A 25,244-nucleotide genomic window follows, 5' to 3' on the forward strand; every position below is an offset into this window, starting at 1 on the left:
TGCTTCATGCAAAAGGTCTCTTGTAAGGCATCATTACAAAGCTGATAATCTACTGAGTGTGATCATCCTACAATTTGTACAAATGTACCACTCTTGTATCTGAAACGAGAAATAATAAATATAACCCTGAGGGCCTATTATAATTATGCAAAGTATGGGCCATTAATGGTGGTTTGATGACTCCCATTAACCGGGACAATTGTCTGCAGATGGCTGTGTTTACCTGTAAGTCTTCCTGCATATGTGTTTGCCGGTAAGTGGGCAATGAAGTCTTGCACTGACATGTGATCATGTCACCTGAACTGGAATCCATCTTTAACCTCGTGTCTTTCCAGTGAGAAGGATGGGGTGGGAACCCAGAGAGGGACAAAGGATTCCCGCCTTATGCAAAAGATATATAAAGGGGTGGAACAGAACAAAGGGAGGAGAGGAGCCATCATGAAGAATCCCCTAGCTACCACCTGAGCTGGAACAAGAGCTGTACTAGGAGAAAGAATTGTGCCCAGGCCTGGAAGGTGTCCAGACTGAGGAAAAAACTTACTGAAGCATCTCTGAGGGTGAGATTATCTGTATTCAGTTTGATTAGACATAGATTTGCGCATTTTATTTTATTTTGCTTGGTAACTTACTTTGTTCTGTCAGTTACTACTTGAAACCGCTTAAATCCTACTTTCTGTATTTAATAAAATCATTTTACTTGTTAATTAACTCAGAGTATGTATTAATACCTGGTGGAGCAAACGGCCGTGCTTATCTCTCTATTAGTGTTACAGAGGGCGAACAATTTATGGGTTTACCCTGCATAAGCTTTATACAGCGTAAAACAGATTTATTTGGGTTTAAACCTCATTGGGAGCTGGGCATCTGAGTGTTAAAGACAGGAACACTTCTGTGAGTTGCTCTCAGTGAAGCCTGCAGCTTTGGGGCAAGTGATTCAGACCCTGGGTCTTTGCTGGAGCAGACAGGCATGTCTGGCTCAGCAAGACAGGGTGCTGGGGTCCCAAGCTGGGAGGGAAAGCAGGGTAGAAGTAGTCTGGGCACATCAAATGGCAGCTCACAAGAGGGTTTCTGTGATCTAACCAGTCACAAGCCCAAATAAGGATTGGGCCAATTCTTGGTCCATTTGCCAATAAGCCATGTCTCAGTAAGAAAGAAAACATACTGAACTGCTGGGAATGTCAAAGATATCATGACCAAGCTGTATCAACTGTCAGAAATTGTATTGACAGTTTCAGCAACACAGAAGAGTGTTGAAACAACATTTTCAGGCCTGAAATTTATCCTTTCGCTGCAGAGTTCCAATATGACAGAGCAAATATTAGAAGATGTTATTTTAGTTCATTCAAACAAATTATTCATAAAAAAAATCGTGTTTATTTAACAGAAATACTAGGAAAATTAAAAATAAATGAATGGCCAAAAATCAAGAGTTTCAATTTTAAATTAAAAAGGAGAGTTGAAACTTATTTCCGCTAAGATTGAAATTAGATTTGAACTATCTGAACCAGTAACACGACCTCTTTTTTTTTTTTTTTTTTTTTGGTGGTGGCTTGAATCTGAATTGAACTTGAACACACCAAATGCAACTTGGACGCAAACCAAATAAAAAAATCCAGAGGCCTGAAAATCTCTCTCTCAAAGGAATGAGAAATCAGAAGCTTCTCACGATAAGACCCAGTGAATTTCCCAATTAATATTTCACTTTCATAGTTTTTGGGGGGGAAGGCATGAAGCAGTCCAAAAGAAAATAAAGCTGTTATTCAAGCAATTTCAGCAAATGCAAGGAAGAGCCTCTGTGGTAAGGCTTGCGATGTTCTGAGGCAGTCACCACAATAGCTAGAAATCAAACAATTTTCACTGCTTTAGAAAAAGCAGACACCTGTCAACAATTTTGCCATTTTTCTGCCAAATTTTATCTTCAAATACTCATTGCAATGTTTTTGGAAACTTAACCCAATTAGTATTTGAAAAGTTTATATCAGATTCCATCCATAAATCATGACCTGTCCACTTTCTGCCAACTTCCAAAGAACAACAGCTTCCCAGATAACTGTTCTTTGCAGCTCTAGAACACCTCAGAACAATTTAAAATATTAATGAATTATGCCAGAAAACATTGTATTGGGCAAAAGAGTTAAATACCTTTCTTGTTTCAGTTTTCACCAAAAAACTTAGCAGTGATTGGACAACTAACTTAGTGATCATCAATGTAAATGGGGTAGGATCTGAAGCTCAGATAGGAAAAAGAACAAGTTAAGAATTACTTAGACAAATTGGATGTTTTCAAATTGGCAGGGCTGGACGAAATACGTCTTAGAATACTTAAGGGTGTGGCTGAAGAGATCTGAGTCATTAGCAATTATCTCTGAGAACTCGTGGAGGGTGGCAGAGACGCCAGAGGACTGGAAAAGGGGAAATATAGTACCTATCTACAAGAAGGGGAATAAGGACAACCCAGGGAATTATAAACCCGTCAGTTTAATTTCAGTACCTGGAATGGTAATGGAACAAATACTCAAACAATTTATAAGCGCTCAGGAGGAGAAAAGGAAAGTGCTCGTTTCAACTAGAGTAAATGGTGGATTCTCTGTAACTTGATTTCTTTAAATCATGATTTGTGAACTTCAGTAACTCAGCCAGAGTTTATGGGGCAATTATAAAAGGGTGAGAGTGAGGTTCTGTGGTCTGCGAAGTATAGACGGTCAGACTAGATAATCACAATGATCCTTAAAGTCAACACGGATTTGTCAAGAACCAACCATGTCAAACCAACCTAATATCCTCCTTTGACAAGGTAAAAAGCCTTGTGGATAGGGGGAATCAGTAGATGTGATATACCTTGACTTTAGTAAGGTTTTTGATATGGTGTCAAATGACCTTCTCATAAACACAACTAGTTGGAAAAGCATACTCAGCGTAGCTATCAGTGGCTCATAATCAAGCTGGAAGGGTACACTGAGTGGCGCTCAGCACAGATCTGTCCAGAGTCTGATTCAATTCAATATCTTCACAAATTATTTGGATAATGGCAGAGAAAGTACCCTTAAAAAGTTTATGGATGACACCAATCTGGAAGTACACCTCTACCCCAGTATAACACGACCCAATATGACACAAATTCAGACATAATGCGGTAAAGCAGCGCTCGGGGCGGGGGAGGGGGGGCCCTGCGGTAAGATGTTTTGGCTCCCAAGGACAGCATTATATACTTAGGAAGACAGAATTAGAATTCAAAATGATAGATCTTGACAAACTGGAGAAACAGTCTGAAATAAATAGGGTTAAATTCCATCAATACAAATGAGAAGTATTATACTTAAAGGAAAATATCAATTGCACAAATACTAAATGGGAAATGACTACCTAAGAAAGAGTACCACAGAAAAGGATCTGGGGGTTATAGAGGATCACAAACTTAATATGAAACAACATAACACTGCTGCAAAAAAGCAAACATTTTGGGATACATCAGCAGGAGTGCTGTAAGCAAAACATGACAAATAATTCTTCCACTCTAATCAGCACTGATAAGGCCTTGACTGAAATAGTGTGTCTAGTTCTGAGCACCACACTTTGGGAAAGATGTGGACAAATTAATGATTTTTGTTGCTCTCCTCCGGACTTGCTCCAAAGCTCTAGAAAACATGACCTAGAAAAATTGTGTAGGTTTGTTCTAGAGAAGACAAGGGAGGACACAATAACAGTCTTCAAGTACAGAATACATATACAGAAGTACAAAACATGTTCACCTTAACTCCTTAAGACAGGATAAAAAGTAAGGGAGATTTAGGTTAGACATTAAAAAAAAAAAAAATCTTCCTAACTGAGAGAAAAATTAGCCACTGGAACAAAATTATCTAGGGAGACTGTGGAATCTCTGTCATTGGTGGTTTTTAAGAACAAGTTAGACAAGCACCGGTCAGGGATGGTCTAGATAATACTGAGTTCTGCTTCAGTGCAGGAGACTGGACTTGAGGACCTATTGAGGTCTCTTCCTGTCCTACATTTCTATGATTCAATGCCTTTACAAGGTAGGTCTATGGCATGTCTTTCAAATGTGTTATGACAAGACCTTAGATTGAATACCATAAAAGGCATGAAAGATTTGTGAGTGACACCAAAACATTCTGAAAGCCTGGAATAAATTTAAAAGTTATAACTTAACTTATGCACAGGAAGCTGCTTAGATGTCTGCCAATAGGGAGTTGTCAACCTTCACAAGTTTGTATATATCTTTCAGCTAAATTTCAGCTCTAAATGCAAAAATTCAGATTTTCAGAAGACATTTCCTAGAGGACTGTGGGTCAATAAATCAAACATTTATTACAATGAAATAAAGTATTGTCATCTAGGACAAGATATTATTCTTATTTCAGTATTTTTCCCCATACACAGTTATGAATCTAAAATTTCTAAAATTAAAATTATTAATTGTTCCAGAATCCCATATCTTGGGCACAACAGAATGAAAATTGTATATAAAAATATTTGTCAAGAGTTGTAAATAGTATTGTTAGGCTATTCTATTTCACAATTGTAACAATCAAAAACAGGATATGAGAAATGGGCCGGTACTGTATTTCCAAGCCATATATAACATCATAGTTAAGCTGTTGGATATTAGGAAAAACTTTTTCACTAGGAAGGTGGTGAAGCACGGGAATGGGTTACCTAGGGAGGTGGTGGAATCTCCCTCCTTAGAGGTTTTTAAGGTCAGGCTTGATGAAGCCCTGGCTGGGATGATTTAGCTGGGGATTGGTCCTGCTTTGACCAGAGGGTTGGACTAGACGACCTCCAGGAGGTCCCTTCGAACCCTGATATTCTATTATTGGACTTAGTCTCAGGCAAAGATTACTATTACATAAGGGCTAAACCATAAACAATTCAGGAAAAAAAAAACAGTTCAGCCATAGAAAGTGATATCTAACAAAATAGCCATACCAAAATAAGACTTATGTGTTCAAGTTGAACAAGTTACTGTTTAGTTTGCTTATTCTGCGGGATGGGGACAGTGTTTCTTGGAAATGGCCAGACTAATTTTTCCATTGCCTACTTTGATTCTTGGTTTATGGAGATGGATTAGTCCCTCCCTATTTTATTTTATCACACACAATCTACCTTAATTCCACCAAAAACCTATTAATATAAAATTTTGTATGTCACTTTTCAAACTTTTCTGGAAAGTTCAGGGGGAGAAAAAAAAATCACACAAGTAGTTTGCAAAGATTCTGTATATTTTAAAATTTCCCTAATTCTCAAAGATTTCTTAACTTTCTTGTGGCTCTTAACTCACAATGACTGTCTACACACAAGTTGCACTGGTATAACTAAAAGAATGATTTAAAACTGATGTAATTAAACTGGCACAAAAGGCTACGTGGACATCTTAAATTGATATAAACTTGTATCGATTTAGCTTAAGTAAATTAGAAAAAAAGGTACAAGATAACTCAAAATATGACACACTACGAAAGTCTACACTGGGACTTGCACTGTTTTAACTAAATGGGTACAAGATTATGCATCAGTCGTCAAAGCCTAAAACTGATTTACTTACACAAGCATATATCTCCTGTTTTCTTCATTGCAAATAGAAATTTCCCTCTCCAACTTTTATGGCAAATTGATTGTCAGATTGTGCATCAAAAAAAATAAATAAGGTTATATCTTTTAAAAAGAAAAATGTACTTTGGATGCAAACAGAAAAGCAGCAGTAACCCCCTACCTAAACTCCTGTTTGGTAGCTTTCAGCTTCCCTGTGTTGCTAGACTTCAGCTGGTTACATGGGATTGGAAGATAAGCATCTTCTAGCTCTCAAATGGAAGAATGTAATTGGTCCAGATAGTTTTTAGTACCTTCTCTTGTTTCCTCTTATCAAGTGACGTTACTACCACTGCAGCATACCTTTTGCCTCTAGGCTATTAAGAATAATGTATCACCTCTGAATATGGATAATACATGCTAAGTGAGTGAAAGTTGAGCAATCAAGTGGAAGAGAAATTTTCAGTCATACTGTTTAAACATTTGTTTTTAAAATACATCTATTTAATATTAAGATCTAACTTATATACCAAAGGAAGGCCATGTTAAAGATTCAAACTCTCCACCTACCCTTTAATTTTTAAGGTGTGAGAGCTAAAACTGTACATGCTCCAAGACATCCAGCAAAACTAGGAAAGTTTACAGTTGACATTCCTGATATTTCATAGAATCATAGGGTTGGAAGGGACCTCAGGAGGTCATCTAGTCCAAACCCCTGCTCAAAGCAGGACCAATCCCCAGATTTTAACCCCAGTTCCCCAAATGGCCCCCTGAAGAACTCACAACCCTGGGTTTAGCAGGCCAATGCTCAAACCACTGAGCTATCCCTCCCCTAAGATAGGAATCAAACTCCTTGGCCAACTAGCTAGAGAGAGGGCACAGAAGAAATGCATTGGTTCTGTGTGCCTGAGGGGAGGGTGTATACACCCTTTCCCCTGCCTGTGACGCCATTCTGCACCCAGGAGCAACAGCACCTCTTCTACCACTCCCATAGAATTACAGTAGGACCAGGGTATTGGAGCTTTGCTATGGCACCACTCTAATTTCCAATTAGGGGTTGGAACGAATTTTCCCCTTGTTACCAGGACTGGCCTGGGCAGTACGAATTCTTTCATCTTCCTCTCAGCAGTCCAGGAATTTGGTGGGTAGATTAAGTCATAACATTTTCATGTTGTCACAATCTGGTAGGTCTCCAGTGCACGAAATTGTTCAATGGGGGAGGGATCTGGTTCCAATAAACGAGAATTGGAAACAGGCATCTCCTAAAGAAAGGGGAGAATGAGGCTGGAACCCCTAATTCCTGGTACAGCATGATCCCATCCATTTTCCCTCCTCATCGCCTTAACCTCTGTATGGGGGAAAAATAACAGAGTCTCAACAATAGTGCTGGGACGAGATTAAAACTAGGGAAGCAGGAGAAAGGCCTCAGAGCAGCTTTCCCCAGCTGGCACAAGTTACAAAAGAAAGGTTAACTGGAGCTGGACAAGTCACTGCTCCATAGTTTTCCAGATGTGTTAAGTTAATAAAGTTGTGACCTCATTAAAGCACATTCTTGGTGTCTTGTCTTTCTTCTTGGGATATCTGGGGCAATGGTTCAGGTGGTCTAATTATTTAATATTACACCTGCTTTTGCAGTAGAATATCACTTTTGACTAAAAATATAGGTTGCTGCTGCTTCTAAAGTGTTGGTACCTTCCAGATTCTGTCCTTAAACTCCCTCAGCCCTGCCATCTAAACTTGAAACTTTTGATGAATGCTTTCAAATCTCAATTCTAAAGCAGTAACTGAAATCTATAGTTTTTCCTTGTTGTTCAACAACACGAGCTCTTTTAGGATTTCCCTGATAGAGCAATTGAGAGAAGGAATATTTGTTAGTCAAGCTGTCCTTGAGGCGGCGTTGCTTGGTGGTAGGGAATCATTCCCCATGGTAGATTGTCAAGACCTGAAAAAGGCTGTTTCATCTGTCTTGCATTTATTTTTGGGGGATTACATCAACTTTAGAAAGAATATTTCAAGAGTAAAAGAATTTCTCAGCAAAAAAATATTACATGTTCCCCCCCCAAATTCTATAAGTAGCAGCTTCTTTATCTAAGATAGTCCATCTATCTTGTCTGCAGACGAGCCCTCTTCCCCACATCTTGTATGTGTTTGTCTCCATACATTTATTAATTAAAAACAACTAATCATATTACCAATACAGAATCTTTAAACAAGATTATTTTAGTGGTTTGTTTTTGGGGGAGGTTTTTTGGTGGCAAGGAGGAGAAAGAATAAAAATAAATTATAATTGCAAGGAAGAGCACTTTTGAATTTGGGATTACTGCAGCGTACTCTCTGAGCATAAATTTGAACTAACAAGGTATTGAATGAACATTACTCTGCAGCCATTCCATATTTGGCTAGCATCCCATCAAATATCATAATCATAACCTAAGCACCCTCAGGATTGGTCAGCAATTATTTGGAAGGGAAACCTCCAAGGAACATCTAGATGCCGCAGGGAACAGCGTCTTGGGCATTCTTCCCTTGTGAATCAGCAGTGAACCAATGTCCCAGGATATTGATGGGACAATATGCTGCAGAAAATATTGAGCCAGATCTTCAGGTGTTGTAAATCAGCCTAGCTCCACTGAGTTTAATTGAGCTTTGTCATTTATATAGCTGAGGATTTGGAATACCATCTTTTGAATGAGATAAACAAAAATCTTACTCATTTGTGATCTCATATCACTTTTAAAAAGAATAAAATTGTTATATGTAGTCTTGACTAAATCCTATTATACGCACTCCATGCTTAAAAATCTCTGTAATACCAACTGAAAAGATTTTTTTTCCACTTCTTGCCCAAAATTCTTGTATAAGGTTGTTCTGTGATAGTCAATAGATGCTGAGTTCCACAGCACAGTTAACTTCATTCCACTAGTGGGTGAAATGATCCTTATCTATTCAGTAAAATACATTGGTTATCCTTTTAGATAAAATTATTGTCATTACTATGTTAACTTACTCTACATTAATCTACATGTCTGCCACTGTATATGGCAGGCATTCAAAACACCAAAAGACTAAAGGTTAGTATTGTATGTTTTGAAGTGTTTGGATAATCTCTTTCAGAAACCAATATGCGCTCCTGATACATCTTCCTTCCACATCCTTCACTAATTTCCTTATTGAATAAGAGAGATCAAAAGCATAAAAGACCAGTGAAATCATTTAACCTTTTCTCTAGATGAGACACTAAAACAAAACATTTTATGTCAGCTGACGGTAAATATACATAAAAGAGAGCAAAGAGTATTTCACCTAAATATGCCACTCCTCTTCAGACATGAAAAATAACATGCATCTCTGAGAGTCATTTCAAAAGGTTGTAAAAGCAGCAAAGAATCCTGTGGCACCTTATAGACCAACAGATGTTTTGGAGCAATTTTGCTGTATATATATATATATTATATATATATATATATATATATATATATATATAACACACCACCACACATACATACACACACACACACACATATATATACACACACACACACCTGTCCTGGACATTTCCATTACATGTATCCAACAAAGTGGGTATTCACCCACGAAAGCTCATGCTCCAAAACGTCTGTTAGTCTATAAGGTGCCACAGGATTCTTTGCTGCTTTTACAGATCCAGACTATCACGGCTACCCCTCTGATACTTCAAAAGGTTGTAGTTTTTTCTCCTTAATAATTTATAAGATTGAATTGAAGACACTGCCATGGACAACCAAACCCCTTTATCAGGATTGAAGGATTTTATTTCACATCTAACCCTAATTTTATATGAAAAAATTAGTACCATTAAAAGAACCTCGTAGTAAATCATACTAACACAGAATCCTCAGGCAAATTCTGCCATGGTATGCAAGTACAAACTCTCAGTGAAGTCTATGGATTATAAATGTAATCTCAGTGTAAAACTGATTTTATTGATCAAGGTTGGATTCAGTGTGAAGGTGCTGGTGGTGTTGGTGGCCTGTGATATACAGGAGGTCAGACTAAATCAGGGGTTCTCAAACTGGGTTGGGACCCTCAGGGGTCATGAGGTTATTACATGGGGTCAGAATATCAGCCTCCACCAAAACCCCGCTTTGCAACCAGCATTTATAATGGTGTTAAATATATTAAAAAGCAGTTTAATTATGGAGGGGGGGAAGATCGCACTCAGAGGCTTGCTATGTGAAAGGTACAAAAGTTGATGAATCACTGGACTAAATGATCTGGTTGTGTCTTCTGCCCTTAAACTTCATGAGATTGGGGTACGTCTACACTATGGGATTATTCCGATTTTACATAAACCGGTTTTGTAAGCAGTTGTATAAAATCAAGTGCATGTGGCCACATAGCACATTAATTCGGCGGCATATGTCCATGTACGAGGTAGTGCTGATTTCCGGAGCGTTGCACTGTGGGTAGCTATCGCGTAGCTATCCCATAGTTCCACAGTCTCCACCACCCACTGGAATTCTGGATTGAGATCCCAATGCATGATGTGCAAAAACAGTGTTGCGAGTGATTCTGGGTAATGTCGTCACTCATTCCTTCCTCCATGAAAGCAAAGGCAGACAATCATTTCGCGCCCTTTTTCCCTGGTTGCCCGGCAGATGCCATAGCATGGCAACCATGGAGCCCGTTTTGCCTTTTGTCACTGTCACCGTTTGTGTACTGGATGTCGCTGACAGAGGGTACTGCAGTGCTACACAGCGCATTATTTGCCATTGCAAGGTAGCAGAGACAGTTATCAGTCGTTCTGAACCGTCTGCTGCTGTTCATGGGTGCTCCTGGGTGCCTTCGCTGAAGCTCGCCGGGGGCGCAAAGACAAAAATGTAATGACTCCCCGAATCAATCCCTCCTTTATGGTTTATCTAAAAATAGAGTCAGTCCTACTAGAATATGGGCAAGTGTACTAGAGAACCAGTGTATCAGAAGAACAGAGAGCACAAGCCGTCCGTGTCAATCTCGCAGAAATTAAGCTGCATGCCATTCTAGGGATGCCACTGCAACAACCCCACCGTTGCTTCCCTCCTCCCCAACCTTCCTGGGCTACCGTGGCAGTGTCCCCCATTTGTATGATGAAGTAATTAAGAATGCAGGAATAAGAAACACTGACTTTTTAGTGAGATAAATGAGGGGGAGGCAGCCTCCAGCTACTATGATAGTCCAGGCAGTACAGAATCTTCTTTTAGACATGAAAGGGGGGGGGGGTCTGATGGAGCTCAGCCCCCAGTTGCTATGAGGATGATTACCAGCTGTTCTGTACCATCTTCCAGGAATGACCAGGAGTCATTCCTTTTTACCCAGGCGCCCCGTCCGACCTCACCTGAGGCCAGCCAGGATCACTCACAGGATGATGAGGACAGCTATCAGTCCTTTTGTACAGTACCGTCTGCCACCGGGGAACGGAGGGGAGAATGCTGCTATTCATTGCCGCAGCACTGCATCTACCAGCAGCATGCAGTAGACATAGAGTGACATATAAAGAAGTCAAAAATGGTTTTTTTCCCCTTTTCTTTCACGGGGGGGAGGGTGGTAAATTGATGACATATACCCTGAAACACCCAGGAAATGTTTTGACCCTTCAGGCATTGGGAGCTCACCAAGAATGCAAATACTTTTCGAGTGCGGGGACTGTGGATAGCTGGAGTCCTCAGTACCCTCTCCTCCCTCCATCTGCGTCCATTTGATTCTTTGGCTTTCCGTTATGCTTGTCACCAAACACTGTGCTGTGGACTCTGTATCATAGCCTGAGATTTCTTCAAATGTTTGGCATTTCGTCATCTGTAACAGAGCTGTGATAGAACAGATTTGTCTTCCCATACAGCGATCAGATCTAGTATTCCCGTACAGTCCATGCTGGAGCTCTTTTGGATTTGGGACTGCATCACCACCCGCGCTGATCAGAGCTCCACGCTGGGCAACAGGAAATGAAATTCAAAAGTTCGCGGGCTTTTCCTGTCTACCTGGCCAGTGCATCAAGTTCGGATTGCTGTCCAGAGCGGTCACAATGTGCATGTGGGATACCGCCCGGAGGCCATTACCGTCGATTTGCGGCCACACCAACCTATCCTAAGTAATGGGTATACGATTTCAGCGCTACTCCTCTTGTCAGGGAGGAGTACAGAAACCGGTTTAAAGAGCCCTTTATATCGATATAAAGGGCCTCGTTGTGTGGACGGGTGCAGCGTTAAATCGGTTTAACGCTGCTAAAATCGGTTTAAACGCGTAGTGTAGACCAGGCCTAATTTGTCCTCCACAACTATGCTACTGAAATTTCACTGAAGTCACTGGAGTTGCAGTACTGTAACTGCAAAGAGAATTAGGTCCATAAATCCAGAACAACAAGGGAACATTTTAATATTTATCTCTCCACTACTAACCTTCTAGGCCCTGCATAATCTCACCTCATTTCTCCTGTTTTCATCTTGTACATTTTTATAATGCTGAATTAAGCAAACTGTGTTCAGCTATCACTTAATTGTCTGTACTGTACTCCTCTAGCCTCTGCTACTTAGCAACAAGAGTTATAAGAAAGAATACATAGTAGGTCAACCTATCAGACTTAATCTTCTGATCATATAGGAATGACTGATGTGTTTCCAGTCATGAGCAAAAGTCTGGAGAGACACAAACCAGTAATAGCCATGTATGAATAGACAATTATTTCTTGGACAACAGGCACAGAGAAAAAGAGGCCTCTGATTGATAGTGTGCAACTCACATATTATTACCTGACCACTAATGGACAGACAAAAGTCATTATGTAAAGTATTGCAGGTTAGGGTACAAATGGCAGCATGGCCTAATGGTTCAAGCATGCAAATGAGCACTAAATTTTTTTATTATATGACTATCAGCAGCTTGTTGGCAAATTTACGTTATACAGTTAAACAGCTGCTCTAATTCTACTCTGTCCTAACACATTCTCAGGTCTCTCTGCTTCATACCAGGTCTAAAAAGAGCACCTTACTAAAACAAAACCAATCCACAAATCAGCACAAACACTTTAGCATGTTCACAATGCCCAAGCTTCAGTAAAGCTGTGAAGCTGCGGTAAGTCTTCCTTTTTTATCATCTATACTTTTAACGATCTGGGAATAAAAAGCATTTTGAAAGAAATAGTTTCTGGAAAACGTATGCAGTGTAGTTGTTGCTGTGCCAGTCCCAGGATATTAGAGAAACAAGGTGGGTGAGGTAATATCTTGTATTGGACCAACTTCTGTCCAAGCTTTTGAGTCACACAGAGCTTCTTCTTCTATGATGGTCTCTCACCAACAGAGGTTGGTCCAATACAAGATATTACCTTACCCTTGTATTAAGTTACATAATTTATATTGATCTAATTTTGTGCAATTGAACACAGTAGGTGAAAATCATTACAACAGTATGCTGCTCCTCTGAATTATTTAATTCAAAAGCCACATCGTGATCAATGCATGCAAATATATGTTCAATGTAATATAGTCAAGTGTATAATTTAGCTGCATTTTACAAACATTTTAATAGCGTTCAACATAATATGCAGATACACTACGCAGTGCAAATACTCTGCTTCACAGGCCATAGCTTACTAAAACTTTTTCAGTGCAATACATTTTGAATTCATTAGCATGTTATGTCTTATTTCCTAAAAGCAGCCTTGTCAAACAATGTAAAATTTGGTCCAAAAGTTGACCTCCACCTACGAAGCTGGAAAGACTTTTCCGAAGGACTTTTCGAGGGGAGCCAAAAATTTGGTTTTAATGGAAAGTAAGTCGTTACTACAACAGATATTGCCTTGCCATATAATGATATACTATACTCTATTAGTAACCAGATGTAAATAGCAAATTTACTGTATTAAATCTGCCAATTCATACTTTTAATAGGAAAACTCGTTAATTTGTAAAATTCAGTAATTTGCAACACGTAGATAATCAAAAACACAAACAAACCGCAAAGATAATATCACAAAACTGCACTTTCTTCATTTACTATGACATCTATGGAATGATTCTTATCTTGCTTACACCAATATAAATCACAAGTTAGTGGGTTTATGCCAATGCAAAACTAGTGTAGGTATGGTCAAAATCAACCCCCTGTAGCTGAGTTGTTGCAATATTCCCCATCCTTGAAGGGGGAGGCAGCTCCCCCTACCCCTTTCTGGAAAACACCCTACAATGACTTTATTAAATGAAACACAAAATGAATGCTATGTTGTTCATTTAGTAATAATTTCATTCGTCAAACATAAAAAGCACACAAATTATCCAACATTAAAAGTTGCAATTCAATACAAAAAATACAAGAACATCACAGACCAGCTCTTACTCCTGCTATGGGCAGAGAGATTCTGTGCTCTGGTAATCCCTCACTTTTTGGGTCCATTGGCAGATGGAGACAAATTAGGGCACTCCTAAGGCAATTCTAATTTGCACTCAGGAGCTGAAGCCCTCATTCAGCTCCAGGTGAGTATCAAGATAAAAGAGCAAGTCTGGCTTTACACTATCTATATTCAGGTCCGGCACTAAATATAACTGGTCTGGATCCAAGAATGAGGTCCAGAAAGAGTCACCAGTGTATTAACTGGTTATGCCTCTTTTATACCTGCAGTTAGATACTGATAAATGTTAACCAGTTTATTTCCCTTTAGTCACATCTAGGTTTATCACAAATTTTGACCAAAACTATCTGTACATGCTAAAAGTATGCACAAACTTATACGGAGCTGGCTGCACAGGAGCACAGCTCTTTTAAAAACTGAAAAAATTCTGAATTCAAGTCTTCTATAACATTCCAGCCACTGTTTTCCACCATTCTGATGTAATCTCCTTCTCAAAGACTGATTAGGAGTAGAAATCTGGATCTTCAACATTAAATGCTAGAAGGAAGGTACTCAGGATTATGTTTCATAACATATGTTGCAGGTTCTTCTTGCTATCCTGGACTCAACCTATGAACTTCTGTATTTGGGATCTGCCTTATTAGCTCAGGTAATTAAAGATTCCAGTTTTTCAGAATTACTGTTTGGATTTGCACCTGTGTGTTCCAGTTTCTCTTTCTTTTTTAGATAAAGCCAGATTTCCATTGAGACATTGACAAAAAACCAGCAGTGTCACCAGTCTATAATCTATTAAATCCTTTCAAAACCTATTCTGATTACTTTTTAAGTTTACTGCATCTTTAGAAACTCTTGTTCTGCAAGACGTGAGCTATGATTTGATCAGAGTCCACTCCATGATAAGCTATGCAAATTTCAACACACTTATGATAGAGGGATACAAACAGAGAGATAACTTTCCAGGAGTTTCACCAAGTACACCTCTACCCCGATACAATGCTGTCCTCGGGAGCCAAAAAATCTTACTGCATTATAGATGAAACCGTGTTATAATGAACTTGCTTTGATCTGCCAGAGTGCGCACCCCTACCCCCCAGGAGCACTGCTTTACCATATATATATGGTATCCGAATTCGTGTTATATCGTGACGCGTTCTATCGGGGTAGAGGTGTACCTCTGGAATCTGGAGCACCATTCCTCCTTTTTTAGAGTCAACTACACGAAGCTGATGTTGACTGCAGGAAAATTACTAGATTTCCACAATGTGCTTAAGAATATATTAGTTGTTACTACTAAATATTGCTTAAAAAGAAGTATGTTGAACATCCATACATCAGAAGTTTAGGATGATTGCACCAAATAAGTTCGCTCTTTTTCATTTTATTTTCTGAGATTTAAATGGTCAAAGACCACTTTTCTCTGCATTTTTGGGTGTCATTGTGACAGGTTATACAGTACATCCTCAGGAGCACAGATGATGGTCAGGTCAGAAAGTACTGGTGCTGCACACCAGGAAGACTATGGTTAATAAGCAGAGACAAGAAGCAGCTAGATTCAGTTAGCCTCATAAGAGAAGGGAAAACAACTGCTGGAGTATGACAACAGAAAGGCTATTACACAGAGTTATTTTGGTTTGTTTGTTTGTTTTTTAATATGGAGGTGTGTGTTTGTTGTTCTGTGTTTGGTTCAAGGTAGGGTTTTTGGCTGTTTTGTCTTATAAATAAAGTTTTTATGTTTCTTGGAGGAAAATGGGCTGCAAATGCTGCTGATGTCATTCTAGAAAAAAGAAGAGTGAAAAAAATGTTTGGTATCTTCTCTGGAGCAAAGAGGACTTTTTTTCTTTTGGCCCTGAAAAGTCCTCTATAGAATGAAGGTAAAAGACTGCAGCCCTGATCAAAAGCCCATTGAAGTCAATGGGAAAACTCCTATTTGAATGAAGGTCTGAGTTTGAGATTTCTCCTTGCACATGAAAGGACTGTGACTTATTTTCTATCATCGAGATTCTAGATCTCCCTTAAATGGGAACAGATTCAGCAATTGGGGCTGTGCCAAACTGTGGAACTCTCTTTTACTCTGGCATCTTCCATAAGGAACATGGTGGTTGTGGGGCAGAAATAGTAGTCTCGGGAGGGCAAGAAGTTTGGGAGGACAATCCAGTCTACTGCTACATTGCAGGGTTTGAATTTGGAACTCCAATAAGCAGGGTGGGCTATAATTCCCCTCCTTGCTGGTACTAAGGAACCATATAGGAAGATGACTAGGATGACCATTGTGGGCACACTTTCAGTGATGACTGAACACTTCACTAAAAGAGAGAGTGCCATTTTGCAAGATCCAACTGCTCAATGTTCTGGCTCTCCCATTGCAATAGACAAAGTGTCATTCAATGTCACATTTCATTTTGAAGAACCCCAAATTAATTTTACAAGGTAATGCTTTATATTGAAGCCTGCCAGGAGACAGTAATGGCTGCAACTAGGGTGACCGGATGTCCCAGTTTCATAGGGACAGTCCCGATTTTTGGGTCTTTTTCTTATATAGACTCCTATTACCCCCACACCAATTTTTCACTCTTGCTGTCTGGTCACCCTAGCTGCAACAATAAGAATGCCAAACACCAATAATAGCATAAACTAAACGAGTGGCAATAGGTAAAGTTTATGAATAAACAGAAAGTAAAGAGATGTCTAATTTCTTAACCAAATTGCAGTCTACTCCTGTGAGTAAAGATCAGCAAGACCAAGCCCTTTGTTAGCATGATATTCTCACAAACACGCGCACGCACATCTTTGCTACTGAAATGATACTGGTCCAGAAATCTAATGTATTCCCTTTCCCGGTATGATCTCTGTGAAATCTAAAAACCTATCACTGAAATATTGCTGATATTGGCTTGACCTGTCAAATGCTAATGTGGTCTTCTCAAAAAGAATTTATTCATCTATGCTACAGCTTTTAGGTGGGATATTAAACCAGTTTAATATTAAACAACACATTTTCAGAGTATCAAGTATTTAAGATGCTGCTCATTGATTTGAACTTGAGATAAGAATTGCATCAAAATATTGAAACAAACTTCTTCAAAGAATACAGTCCTTAAGTTATTCATTTGAAAGTGAAATTGAGTCAATAAACATGAGATTACAATCATTGATCTTTATCATATCTCTGCCACATATAATGGACCACGTTAAGCCACCTGTTATATCTGTATAATCCCTCTGAGAAAACTTGGATTTGTGCATGTTTCCCCCTCCCCACCGAGTGTTATGTGAAGTTAAAGTACACCACAAATCCGGCTGCATTTGTCTTTTCTACACTGCTCACATTCTGTTTTGCTCTTCTGGATCTCAATTTCTCAAATGGATTGAACAAAGTGGTAGTACACTTCTCCCTCATTCAAATTGCCTAATCGGTCTTCCTCTTCCTAGTATTCAATGAACTCCTTTTGAAACCAAATTCGTGAGTATAAGAAACTTTGATGAATTAGTATGCAGCCTGAACATAATCACCTTCAGGTTGCTAGCAGTGCAAACGTAAGCCAACAGCCTTTACTTGTGATTGAGCTACGCTTATCAAAAATCTACAGAAATATACCAGATAAACAAAGGTAGATTCTAAGAGTTCAAATGGAAGGTAGAGAAAGTATCTTAAGGGAGGGTTGGGGGACTTATTTAGACTATTCAAGCAAATTAAATCCACACTTTCTCCTTTTCAAGGAAGAAATTCTGATCCCTGGTTTCAATCAGAGTGTGTGCATTTGTCCAAGGTATGAATTTGACCCTTCACATTTCTGAAACAGCAAGGGAATTGGGTGTGTTCATTAAAGCAGCTTTAATTGTGCAGCCAGCATTTACTCATCAGATCACAATAGACCTTGCAGATCTTGGAAGCAATACACGAGTCATATTTTCACATGGATGAATTGCTTATGAACAATTATGTATTAAGGCACACACAGCTTTTCTTCAACACCAGCCACGTACTTAAAAAAAAAAAATATCCAGCAACCAAAATTAGACCAGAGTATTACAGCTCACAGAAGACTAGACTATTATGTGCCCCAGGCAGAGAATAGGCGGGACTAAGGTACATCAGTGCCAGAAGCCCCCAAATGTTTGAGAGCAATATACCCTGATAATCCTGGCAAGTGACCAGCTTCCACCCACTACAAATGACAAAAAAAACCCTAAGGTCACTGTCAGTCTGAGCTGTAGGAAAATTCCTTCCCAACCCCACATATGGATGATGAGTTAGACCCTGAGCACAAGAGGAAGAACCAGTCATCCAAGCACCTGAGAGAGAGAATGCTCAATGCCCCTTCAATGCCCTGGCTCTCCCTGACCAATGTCCAACCTCCAGCTGTGGCTGTCCCTGATCCTTCAGTGGCAGGAGATAAAAGAAAACAATCCACAACAACAACAAAACTGAAAACTTCCAGAATACTCTGGGGGTGGGGAGCATCCCTTCCAGACCCCTGCAAGTGGCCAGCTGAAATCCTGAAGCATGAACTTTTAGGGATGTGAGACACAAACCAAAAACAAGCTTCAGAACCTGTTGAGCCCTGTCCCTCACCGTCAAAAGCAATCCTGTACAATCCCACTCAAATTTAACCTGCTTTCCCTTAACACTAAGTAAATTGTTTACCCTCACAACTCCTATTGGGAGGCTATTCCAGAACCTCATCCCTTTGATAGTTAAAAACTTTCTTCTAATTTCCAGCCTGAATTTGTTAATGACTAGTTTATATCCATTTGTCAACACTGTCCTTTAACTTAAATAGTTCTTGGCTCTCCCTGGTATTTACCCCCCCCAACGTATTTATAGAGCAATCAGTCTTCTTTCTGCGAGACTAAACAAGCTAAGTTCTTCTCATAAGACAGGCCCTCCATTCCCCTGAGCATTCTAACAGCTCTTGTCTGCACCTGTTCCAATTTAAATTCCTCTTTCTTGAACACGGGTGACCAGAATTGTCCACAGTTTTAGCAGTCCCTTATACAATGTCATTAATACTTCTCTATCTACTGGAAATGCCTCACCTGACACATTCTAAGATGGCATTTGTCTTTTTCACAGGTGCATCACATTGGTGGTTGATAGTCCCCCTGCGATCGACTCAACCCCTAGGTCTCTCGTCTGTCGCTTCCAACTGATAAGCCCCCAACTTGCAGAAGAAATTATTATTATACCCTATGTACATGCCTTGCACTTTATACTATCGCACTTCATCCCATTTCTGTCACTCCAGTCTTTGAGGTCATCCAGATGTTCCTATCTAATACTTAAATCTTCATCTGTATTCAAGATGACTCCCAACTCTGTATCAGAAAATTTCATTAGCACACTCCTGCTTTTTGCGCTAAGGTAATTAATACAAATATTAACTAAGATTGATCTCAGAACCAATCCTTGAGGAACTCCACTAGTAACCTCCCTCCAGTGTGATAACTCACCTTTCAGCAGAACTTGTTGCTTTTTCCCTTTGAGCCAATTTCTTATCCTGCTTACAGCAATCCCCATATTTCCTACTTTAACTAATAATTTCCCTTGTGGTACCATGTCAAATGCTTTACTGAAGTTCAAATACATTAGATCTACGGCACTTCCCTTATATTAAAAAAAAAAATCAGTTGTTTTCTCAAAGTAATCAATCGGATTAGTCTGGCATGATCTACCTTTGGTAAACCCATGTTGTGTTACTTCCCTTTATCACTATGAAATTAATTATTTTTTTCTTTCACAATTTGTTCTAAAGCTTTGCATACCATTGAAGTCAAAATAGCAGGGGAAAAAGTGATCCAGGCAATTACAGATTTTACTTAAGTACAGGTACATTAGCTATTCTCCAGTCCTAAGTACTACCCTAAATAGACAAAATTTATTTTAAATTCTTACAACCTGATGTGATGGGTTACCTACCCCTCCTCCCATTCCAGGGTGCCATCTGATGTACTGGGGTACCACTGAACCCGCCTGTTCCACCAGTCTGAGTTCCCTTACACTGCCCTGCAGAGCTAGGCCCTCAAGCCTCCTCCAGAACACGCACAGGTAGGGACACACCCAGCTGCAGAAAGACACAGACATGGAGATCAGTTCTGCATGGGAATTGCCCAGTACTTAAGTGCACACATCCTCTGGCATGTAAAGCCAAAATGATATTGTCTTGCGCTGCACAGGGAACTATACAGCATAAGCTAATTGAAATTCACCTCCTCCCTCAAAGGGGAGGAAAATATGCACAGCTTTTTGCCTCCCAGTTAGGACTTCCACAAACTGTTTTTAAGAGAAAACAATACATGCTTATTAACTACACAAAATAGATTTTACGTGATTATAAGGGATAGCAAACAGATCAAAGCAGATTACTGAGCAAATAAAACAAACATGCAAACTAAGCTTAATATACTAAATAAAACTAGTTACAAGTGATAATTTCTCACCCTAAATGTTGCTTTAGGCAGATTGCAGAGGTTCCTGAAGACAAGCTGCTCTTGCTTGCAGCTTAAAATTCTAGGTATTGCTTTCACAGGCCAGACATCTTTTCCAGCCTGGGCTGAGTCCTTCTCCCCCGACCCCCTTTTTATCTTTGTTTCTTAGATTTTTCCAGCAGTCATCCTGGGCGGGGATTCAGTGAAAAATGAACCCCGATTAACTCACTTCCCTGCCTTAAATCGAATTACATATGGCAGGAATCCATTGTTTCCCAGTTTGATCCCCACTCTCTATTGGTGGAAAAATACTAATAGTCCAAGATGGAGTCCAGTACCAGGTAACATGATCACATGACCCTGCAATGTCAAAGCAACCATGAGTCAATGGCCCTATGAAGCATCCCAGGAAAGTGGGAGATTAGCAGCTTCAAAGATCTATTGTCCTCCTTAATGGTTCATTGACTTGTCCCCAGCTAATCAGTCAGACTGATTGCATTTTGTCTGGTGGGTGTTCCCCAGCCGCAAACATTTTTGTAATTGATACAGTCATATTCCTAAATTTAGATACAAAAATGATACATGCATACAAATAGAATAATCGCATTCAACAAATCATAACCTTTCCAATGATATCTCACATGCTTTATCTTGCACAAAACATGTCTTAGTTATGCCATATTCGTATCATAACAATATTTCTGTAAAGGATATCGGGCGTAATGTCACACTGGACTATCAATTTCAGGTGCCAGCTCTTTCACTATTCTGGGATGAAAATTATCTGGACTCCCTGATTTGAGTACATTAAACTCTAAGTTTTTCTTCTACTTCAGGTGTGGTAAAGGCTTGTCTAAAAATAATTTTTCAGAGCACTTGGTAAAATTCTTAAGAACAGCCATAGACCAAAGTTTCATCCAGCCCAGTATCCTGTCTTCCAACAGTGGCCAATACCAGGTGCCCCAGAGGGAACGAACAGGACAGGTAATCATCAAGTGATCCATCCCGTCACCCGTTCCCAGCTGGCAAACAGAGGGACGCCATTCCTGCCCAGCCTGGCTAATAACCATAGATGGACCTATCTTCCATGAATTTATCTAGCTCTTTTTTGAACCGTGTTATAGTCTTGGCCTTCACAACATCCTTTGGCAAGGAGTTCCATGGGTTGACTATGCATGGTGTGAAGAAATAGTTCCTTTGGTCTGTTTTAAACCTGCTGCCTATTAATTTCATTTGGTGACCCCTAATTCTTGTGTTATGAGGAGTAAATAACACTCCCTTATTTTCTTTCTCCACACCAGTCATGATTTTATAGACCTCTATCATATCCCCCCATAGTCATCTCTTTTCCAAGCTGAAAAGTCCCAGTCTTACTAATCTCACCTCATACGGAAACCGTTCCATACCATCACCATTTTTGTTGCCCTTTTCGGAACCTTTTCCAATTCCAATATATCTTTTTTGAGATGGGGCAACCACATCTGCATGCAATATTCAAGATGTGGGCATACCATGGATTTATACAGAGGCAATGTGATATTTTCTGTATTATCTATACCTTTCTTAATGATTCCCAACATTCTGTTCACTTTTGTGACTGCTGCTGCATATTGAGCGGATGTTTTCAGAGAACTATCCACAGTGACTCCAAGATCTCTTTCTTGAGTGGTAACAGCTAATTTAGACCCCATCATTTTATATGTATAGTTGGGATTGTTTTCCAATGTGCATTACTTTTCATTTATCAACATTGAATTTCATCTGCCATTTTGTTGCCCACTCACCTAGTTTTTGAGAGATCCTTTTGTAGCCCTGTGCAGTCTACCTGGGACTTAACTATTCCCTTCCTGGCACTTAAATGAAACTACTTTTAGAAATAAAAGTGGTTTGGTAGAGCTGGGCATGGGAAGCCTGGGCAGCAACGAAACTGAAACCATTATTAGTTATCCTCATTTTGGCATGTTCTAGACTGTGGCCCTGTTCTACTTCCATGCAGTGCAAATTATGATGGAAATAGCTCATCAAGAACATTTCTTGGTATAAAAAGACAGTTCTAAAAAACGACTTCCTAGGAATGCTAAGCAGGTTTTGTGCACCTGTCCTAGGAAACAGCTTTTTTTTCCCCCACGCATACCTTATAATGTATGTATTGCACATTAATGCTCTCAGGGCCTAGTTCTGTGAGCCTTTTAAAAAAAGTTTGCATGTGCGTACTCGAAGTCTGCATTCGAATTAGCCATCAGATTCCACAAGAAGATTGGCAAATGGCTGCTCAGCGTGCTATAGGAAATGAGTGGGTTGTCTCTTCAGTGCACTACGAACTGGACTGATATCTACATCACCAAAAAGAAAAATACCAAACTGTCATTAATTGGCAAGCCTGCTGACGGTCTCAACAGAACCACAAAGATTTGTGTGAATATAGAAAGTGAACTATCCTACCACTTATAGGCAGTTCTACCAGAATAGGGTTGAGACATATTGTCTGGAAAGTAAAGGAGACCTTTATTACCAGTCTCCATATTACAGATGTTCTAGTAATAAAAGATTCTAGCCTCCAGGACTGTCAAGGTGACACCTATCAACACTTTCAAAAAAAAAAAAATGAGTAGGTTATTAAAAGAAAAACAAACCCCCATATCTGTCCATGTAATTCTCTAAGCACTGTTCACATCCATGAGAATACTTTTAGTGAGGCACCCACACTAAAATATTTTGCTTCATATTATGTTCTAACTTGGTTACATTAATAAAAAATAAAAACACAAAACAACTCAATACTACTTAATTAGATTCTCCAAGACAAGTTAACCAAAGCCATATGGTATTTTCCGCAGTAGTCACAATATACTGACCTTGATACTAGGAAAATGTGTGCTCTTCGGCTTTAAAAAAAATGGTGCTATGTGCTGTACTGGCAAAAAGGACGCAGTGAGAGAGTGCTACACATCTTACAGTACAATCCTGAATGGCCTCAGAGAAGTTAATCAAAAGTAAAATATTCTATTTATTGTTAACTGCAATGACAGTGTTTGAAAAATGATTTCACTAAAAAGGCTGCCACGCTAGTCGGACATCTGGCCTGAAATCAAACTAAATAAATCTTAACATTTTAATGTAAATAAATTAACTCACCAAAGAGAGGTGATCTGTTCAACCAGTTAATGTTTTTATAAGACGGAAAAGACAGCAGGATCTAACTGCTTTGCTGTTGTAAATTTCATTTGGGAAATATGTCCCTCCCTTCACACAATGTCTTGGGGAGTATTTCCTCTCTATTTCTATATCATAGATTATTATAATACACATATAAACATCATGTAGTTCATATAAAGAAGAAAGACCCAAGAACCAGAGAAAAATAATAGCTACAAATAATGCATAGCTGTGTAAATGAATGAGGATGGCTTGAGTCTGGTTTTGACCTTTAGGATAAGTGCAAAATAAGTTCAGATCCTTAGAAGAATCCCAGTCTCCCTCCCGTTCTTATGCTTTGCCATCATCCCTTCTCCTTCGTTGTCCTAAGGGGTGACTTATCAGCCTACATCCTCCTCTGTTGTCAACCGAATTCGGTGTCACTAGTTATAGGACTCACCTGCAATGACTATTTTAAAAGGAAAGTTAAAAAGAGCAAATTCCACACTGAACGGGATTGCGACAGGCCAGGTAAGCAGAAGAGCCAGATCCAAGAACTGGGAGAATACAGGCAGAGGATTATGCCACACATATCCCCCTCCCCCGCAATCATCCCACCCCATCTCCTCGGTCGGGTGTTACATTAGTTAGTGAAACTACTGTACATCAATCCAGCCCCAAATTCAGAACCGGAGAACCTGCTTCCATGCATGCCACAATCAGCAGTTTCCAACTGATCAATTGCATCCAAACACCAATCTCGACACAAGACATCTCCTCTCCCCCTGCATTACGTACACAGGCAAGCAAGAGGGCTTGCAGGGAGAGAGATGGACAATTGTCAATACTCACACTCAGAATAACGCAAGATGGAAGCAGGGTAGTAACTTCACTGATCAAGTCTCACAGGCGCCAGCAAAAATACACCGACTCGCGCTGCTGCTGATCCTGCTGGGTGAACAAGTCCTTCAGCGCCTTCCCCCTCTGGATACACTGTAGAGCAGTGAGGGGGGGAGGCGGCTGTTCCGCTGTTTTGGTTTAAGAAGCAGTCAGACCCAGAACTGTCATGCAATAAAACCCTCCCGTCGCTATTGCTGCTGGGCTCCTCTCCAACGCTGCCCCGGCTACTCCCGTCGCCTGCACGCCGCAGGGAACTCCTAGCTGAGGCCGGTCGGCGAGCCCTCAGCTCCAGCCAGCATCCCATAAGGGAAGAGCACAAGGCAGCAAGGTCGTGCTTGCTCCCGCCTCGGGAGCGCCCGGGGAAAGAGGCAGCGCTGGGCTCCCCCCTGGCTCCAGCCCCGTGTCCCTCGGGGAGCGCCTACAGGCTGCGATTGCCGCGCAAGGCGCTGCGGCTGCAGCCGGCTCCTGTCACCCCCCCCCACTAGCGCGCGCCTTGCCCTGCCCTGCCTCTCCTCGCCGCTGAGCCTGACACCTGGCCGAGCCCAGCCAGCCAATCAGCGCAGAGCGCCTGCCCCTGCTCGGGAAGGGAGGGGAGCAAACGAGGAACTAAGCCAGAGCGCGCGCGCGCGGACTTGGCCGCCTCTGCCAAGGGCGGGGGGAGATGAGGAGTACAGCGCGCGCTTGAACCACGCGAGCCTGGGGCTGGCGCGCGCGTCATCTTAAGCGGTGGCACATGCACTGCAGCGCGCAAGTGGGGCGGGGGAGAGGAGGCAATTGCAGTCATCGCACGCAAAGAGGTACGTGCGTAGTGCACAGTGCGCCCCAGGGGACGGGGCCCACACGTGCTGTCAATTTACACAGCCTTGCCCACACACACCACAGGGAG

At 40.5% G+C, this 25,244-nt stretch overlaps 1 protein-coding gene across 3 annotated transcripts in view; it reads right to left on the reverse strand.

The window, feature by feature from the left end:
* The window catches only part of MYRIP (myosin VIIA and Rab interacting protein), a 377,671-nt gene extending 352,848 nt beyond the window's left edge, over positions 1-24,823 (reverse strand). For all 3 annotated transcript variants that reach the window (XM_075062536.1, XM_075062534.1, XM_075062535.1), the window contains exon 1: positions 24,311-24,823. The gene's annotated coding sequence lies outside the window, so the exon portion shown is untranslated. The remainder of the gene's footprint in view (positions 1-24,310) is intronic.
* Positions 24,824-25,244: the final 421 nt, after the last annotated feature.

The sequence above is a fragment of the Chelonoidis abingdonii genome, chromosome 2 (assembly GCF_003597395.2).
Source record: "Chelonoidis abingdonii isolate Lonesome George chromosome 2, CheloAbing_2.0, whole genome shotgun sequence".
Taxonomy (NCBI): domain Eukaryota; kingdom Metazoa; phylum Chordata; order Testudines; family Testudinidae; genus Chelonoidis; species Chelonoidis abingdonii.